General features: G+C 45.5%; 1 protein-coding gene across 2 annotated transcripts in view; it reads left to right on the top strand.

Moving 5' to 3' along the window:
• Positions 1 to 224: 224 nt before the first annotated feature.
• The window catches only part of LOC137418116 (uncharacterized), a 60,949-nt gene continuing 55,173 nt past the window's right edge, over positions 225 to 6,000 (top strand). The window contains exon 1 of one of the 2 annotated variants that reach the window (XM_078770717.1): positions 225 to 325. The gene's annotated coding sequence lies outside the window, so the exon portion shown is untranslated. The remainder of the gene's footprint in view (positions 326 to 6,000) is intronic. The other variant, XM_078770716.1, reaches the window with a different exon arrangement.

Here is a 6,000-nt window from a genome sequence, read left to right as displayed (position 1 = left end):
CATTGAACATTTCACAGGGAAGCACAAGATTATTAGATTCGATGAAACTTGTGTTGTAATGCAAATATACAATGTATTATACAAATGTACAATGTACAATGCAAGTTTGCACATCACGGTCGTTGTTACGGATGTTAACAAGTTACATTACGCATACACCGCCTGGTGGGTGATTATGGCATGCATGGTAATACGGTGGGGGATGTACTTCCGGCCCCGGCGTCACTTCCGGGCTTGCCGTGGACAATGGCTTGCTTGAACTAACATCGGCGCCTTTTCCACAAACGGCTGAAACAGTGATCGGGTCGGAACTTCTGAGGAAAAGGTTTGTTCGGAGTTTCTCATTTTATTATATTAATACTGAGAAAGATATTCTGTAAAACGATCATTTGATGTGATTCTTCATATTATTAATGGAGAGATAGGACGAACATTATGATTATACATAGCACGATATGACAAAGAGATGTGGATGGATTATGACGAAACGAGGGGATGATATGGGTAGCGGAGAAGAAGAAGAAGCTGATTAGTATTAGGTTCAGGTCCGAATCCAGATCCGGTCTATCAGTGGATACAAAACGTTACCTGTTTATCCTGGTGGAGGTTTGTGCGATACAGAGTGTCGTTCTACTTCGTTACCTGTGAAACAAATCCTGTTGTTGGCTTCATCTTTAATGTGGCTGCTTTAAGATGTTAGGGTCACGCCGTTAAAATAACACCAGGTAGGTTGAGTCAGCTCGTCCTCCTTTTGAAGTCGGCAAAATGAGCACCAGGCTCCCGGAAACAGGGGGCACTGCATCAGCGGCGCGCCAAACTGGAAGTGGGTTGTTTTTGAGGCAACATGTCTTCGGTCACGTGACAAATCATCAATTTTCAACATTCACTTAATGTGTATTTATATTTATATTCTTGGGCAAAATGCCAGGGGCATATAAAAGGCCCCTCTATATGGTACGTGCCATGTGACAAACCATAGAAAAGGCCCCTCTATATGGTACGTGCCATGTGACAAACCATAGAAAAGAAGGGACATTCAAAAAAAAATTCGTGTACATGCTGGACTACCCTCATGTTATTAGGAGGAACCAAGTAATGCTCTCGTCTAGAGTCTAGGCTAGGTTACGAAGTTCACATAAAGGGGAGCCCTACATCTGGCAAATAAAATACATTCATGTATCACGTCACTTCTTCATGCAGCTGCATGAATCAAATTGGCATTTTCCCCAAGAATGAATGCGAGCAGAACGGACAGCCCGACAAGCCCTCACCACATTGGACTAAATACAAAATAAAAAACAAACCTCTTTTTCTTAAAATACACAGTTTTGTCAAAAAAGGGTGACTTTTTATTAGAAATGGGATTCTGGTGTGTGTGTGTGTGTGTGTGTGTGTGTGTTTGTTTGTGTGTGTGTATCTATGTTTGTGTGTGTATATATCCATGTGTGCGTGTATGTATCTATGTTTGTGTGCGTGTGTGTGTGTGTGTGTGTGTGTGTGTGTGTGTGTGTGTGTGTGTGTGTGTGTGTGTGTGTGTGTGTGTGTGTGTGTGTGTGTGTGTGTGTGTGTGTGTGTGTGTTAAAATTGGCGTATTATTTATTTATCATTGAAAAAGGAACATATTTCATTTATCACTCATTTTGGGAACTCAAATGGTGAGTGTCGTTCAAATTTGATGTGATGGTCGATAACATCTGGTGATGATGTCACGGCCAACACATTTTTGCAGGGCTTTGGTACCTCAAAATTTGGCCCAACACAACTGTGGACATTACTCATAATGATGCTGAAAATCAGGTTGAAGAATTAATACGTTTTAAATACGAACAAATTGCATTTTGTTTATCGTTCACGACTTCATTCAAGATGATATAAAAGATTTGAAAAATAAAGAAGAAAAAAATTATTCAACACAGATGGGACTGAAACCCACAATCCCCATCTTGAAAGTCTGATGCCTCATCCATTAGACCAATAAAGGGGCGCCAATTTGATTCATACAGCTGCATGAAGAAGTAAATCTATTTTATTTGTCAGATTTGATAATCTGCCGCTTCCGGTCTTGCTGGCGAGGTTTCGTTTATTCGCAGCTGTCTATGCTCTCCATCGAAATCGAAGTTAAGTAATTGTTCCCATTTGTATTTTCGTTATAATTGTATTTATTTTATGGTGTTGTTCGTATCGTGTGTCCCGAGGAAGATTTTCGGTGCAAATCTTTCATACCTGTATAGAAAATCGTGTTAATTCGTGTCGTGTCTTTTGAGGCCTTGTACAGTGTCCAACCTTGAGGCTTTGTTTTCCTCTCAGTGGTCCATCGTTTGTGCTCTAATAACTTTCGTTCTCTGCTTTTCTCAGTCTTTTCACCCCATAGCCTACTTCCTTGTTTCAAATCTCAACTCCCCAAAAAAAAAAAAAACCCAAAAAAAATTTCCTTCTCTGTTCTTATTCGTTGTTCTCATTCCTTTATTTGTTCTTATTCGTTCGTTCGTTCTTCGACCATGTGTTTCTCCCCCATTTCCCCAGATAGTTTTCACTGTTATTAACCTTAAAATGTTTACACTTTCCCCTCAAATTCTGTAGTCTGTCGTATATTATAACACCTTTTTGTTCTTCTTCTTTAAAAGGCTGTTTTCGACTTGCTCACCAAATCTATTCATCCCCAAAAAAAATTCCATCTCTTTCAGTGCCTCTTTTCTACATTCCCTAAACTCTCCTGCACTCCATCCTCCCTCCAGCATCCTTAAACGTATTTTTGACTCGAAGATCACAAGAAACTCATTTTGCAATAAATGTTCGTTTCCCATTAATCGTACACTTTCTATAATCCAATCTCACCCCTCCCCTCCAAATCTTCCCCATAACCCCTCCCATCCAAATCTTCCCCATCACCCCTCCCCTCCAAATCTTCCCCCTTGCCACTCCCCTCCAAATCTCCCCCATATCCCATCCCTTTCAAATCCCTCCCCTTGTCCCTTCCCTCCTAAACTCCCCCCTCGCCCCTCCCCTTCAAATCTCCCCATCCTCATTTCTTCTCAATTTCCCCCCTCTCACTCCTCCTCCTCAAAGCATCCTCCCCGCTTCTTCCCCCTTCCAACTCTCACCTCCATCTCCCCCAACCTTCTGCCTCGCTCTTCCCCCTCCTCAAATAACACCTCATTGTGCCTCACCCAATCACCATCAAACCTTTTGTCCGCCCCATCCTTCCCTTTCTCCGAGCTATTCTGAAATCTGACACACTTTCAACAGCTCTCCCTACCAATTCCACCTCTTCCACATCTTACCCTACCCCTCCTCCCCCCTGTTCTGTATCCGATGCTCCCCCTTCCTCTTCATTAACGGCATGGACCTCAAACATTCGGGGCCTTCGTTCAAACTCAACTGATCTCTCCATACAGGTTGCTTCTGACAAACCAGACGTGATCTGCTCAACAGAAACTTACCTCCTTCATGATGTCTCTGATTCTTTAGTATCTCTCCCGGGTTACTCCCTCCTCCGGTATGATAGACATGAGCCTCGTCCTGGAGGTGGGGTTGCCATCTTTATCAAAAACTCTCTTCCTCACTCACCCTGCACTGCACTCTCTCCACCTCACCCCCAGGAATACCTCTGGCTACGGCTTCCCCTTCGCTCCCACCTCTTGTTCACATGTGTGTTGTACCGTCCACCAAACAGTGATGACTCCATCTACATCTCGCTGTCTGATTATATGGACCAACTTCTGTCGACTCATCCCAACTCTCTCTTCCTCATATGTGGTGATTTCAATTGTCACCATGCCAGTTGGCTGGGTGTGGGTACCTCTCTCACCAGCCATGGCTCCTCAGCAAAGGACTTCTGCGACTCACTGGGACCGACACAATCTGTCAATTTCCCGACCCGGATCTCAGTCAACGGAGCATCTTCTCTTCTGGACTTGGTTATGACTAACTTCCCTGAAAATGTCTGCTGCTCTTCTTCTGCTCCAATCAGCTCATCTGATCATGTGCTTGTTAAAGTGGACATCTCTCTGACCATTCTCGGGGAGCCTGCTCAGGGTCGACGAGTCTGGCATTTCACTCAGGCCAACTGGCACGGTCTTCAAGCAGCCATCAATCATCTGGACTGGTCTCCCATCTCTACCACCTCTGACATCAACTCATCCAGGGAATTCTTCCAAAGTAAATTGCTCTCTCTCATGCACAGATTTATCCCATCTCATCTTCAGTTGTCATACCCTTCCTCCAGTCCATGGTACACGGAATCTTGTGGTGAGGCTGTTGCCCAGAAACAACTTGCCTTCGTCTCCTGGAAAGCAAATCCAATGGAAGGAAATCTCATTTCCTTTCACAAAGCCCGAAACAAGTGTGTGTCCACCCTCAGGAGAGCCAGGAAACAATATCTCTCCATTCTCAAGACCGAACTCTCTTATCTGTCTCCCTCTTCCAAATCCTGGTGGCGTCAGGTCAAATCTGTTTCTGGTGTTTGTTCCCCTTCCACCCCCTCCCTTACCTCAAATGGCTACACAGCTGACTCCGCACGTGAAAAAGCTGAGTGCCTCAACTCTGTGTTTGCCTCCAAATCTTGTGTCCCAAACCCATCCCTCTCTGTACCCACCGTACCCAGTCATACCCAGCTGCTCCTGGACTCAGTGTGCTTTCCTCCTGACAAGGTGGAAAAGTTTCTTTCAACCCTCGACTCTGATTCTGCAACTGGACCTGACGGCATCAGCCCACGGGTCCTAAAATCATGTTCTTCCGCTCTTTCACTCCCTCTCTCTGTTCTCTTCACCCTCTCTTTTGCTCAAGGTCAACTGCCATCTGCTTGAAAATCAGCCAACATCACCGCTTTGCACAAAAAAGGTGCAAAAACAGATCCTAGCAACAACAGACCAATCAGCCTTCTCCCAATTATCAGCAAAGTCATGGAATCCATCATTGCTTTGGATATGAAATCTTTCCTCTTCTCCAATGGCTTGATCTCTGATCATCAATTTGGTTTCAGACCACGTCACTCTACTCTGGACATGCTGATTCTGCTGTCTCAACAATGGATGGAGGTCCTCAATGCCAAACAGGAAATTAGAGCTGTCTCCCTCGACATATCACATGCCTTCGATACACTCTGGCACCCCGCTCTGCTCACCAAACTCTCCTCCTTTGGTATCCATGGAAATCTCCACGCATGGCTGGCGGACTTCCTCTCTAGTCGTAGTCAACATGTGGCCCTGAATGGGTTTCTCTCATCTCCTCTTCCTGTGCAGGCTGGAGTTCCCCAAGGCAGTGTTCTGGGCCCTGTGCTTTTTCTGGTCTTCATCAATGATCTCTCTAAGTCTCTTGAAAATCCTCTCTATCTCTTTGCTGATGACTCCACTCTCTGCCGCTCCATTCCTCATCCCTCAGATCGGCAGTCTGCAGCCTCCTCACTCTCTGCAGACCTGGACAAAATCACAGACTGGGCAAACAAGTGGAACATGTCTTTCAATCCTGACAAATCTCACACTCTTACGATGTCTCTCCGAAAAGACCGACTGGACAACCCTCCCATCTACTTTCTGAATAATCCTCTCCAAGAAGTTCTGTCACTCAAGCTTTTGGGTCTCACTATCTGCCATGATCTTTCCTGGGAAAACCACATTTCCAAGCTGGCCTCCAAAGCCAGTCGCCGACTGGGCATCCTCCATCGTGCGAAGTCCTTCCTTGGCACACCTGAGCTCCTCACCACATACAAGGCTTTCATCCGCAGCTCAATGGAATACTGCTCTCCCCTCTGGGCTGGTGCTCCTGCCTCACACCTAGCTTGTCTTCACGCTGTTGAAACCAAAGCGTTCAGAATCATTGGAATCTCCCACGATGACGCTATCTCCGAGGGCCTTTCACTTACTCACCACAGGCAGGTTTATGGTCTTTCCGTCTTCTACCGACTCCTCTCCGGCCTTGCTCCCCCAGCTCTCTCTGGGCTCTGTCCCCCAAATATTCCTACAGCTCGCACAAGATCTGCCTGCAACCCTCTTATGGTTAAAC

This window comes from Myxine glutinosa, chromosome 1, assembly GCF_964187855.1.
Source record: "Myxine glutinosa chromosome 1, kmMyxGlut1.1, whole genome shotgun sequence".
NCBI classification, from domain to species: domain Eukaryota; kingdom Metazoa; phylum Chordata; class Myxini; order Myxiniformes; family Myxinidae; genus Myxine; species Myxine glutinosa.
This window is presented reverse-complemented; position numbering and strand designations above follow the sequence as displayed.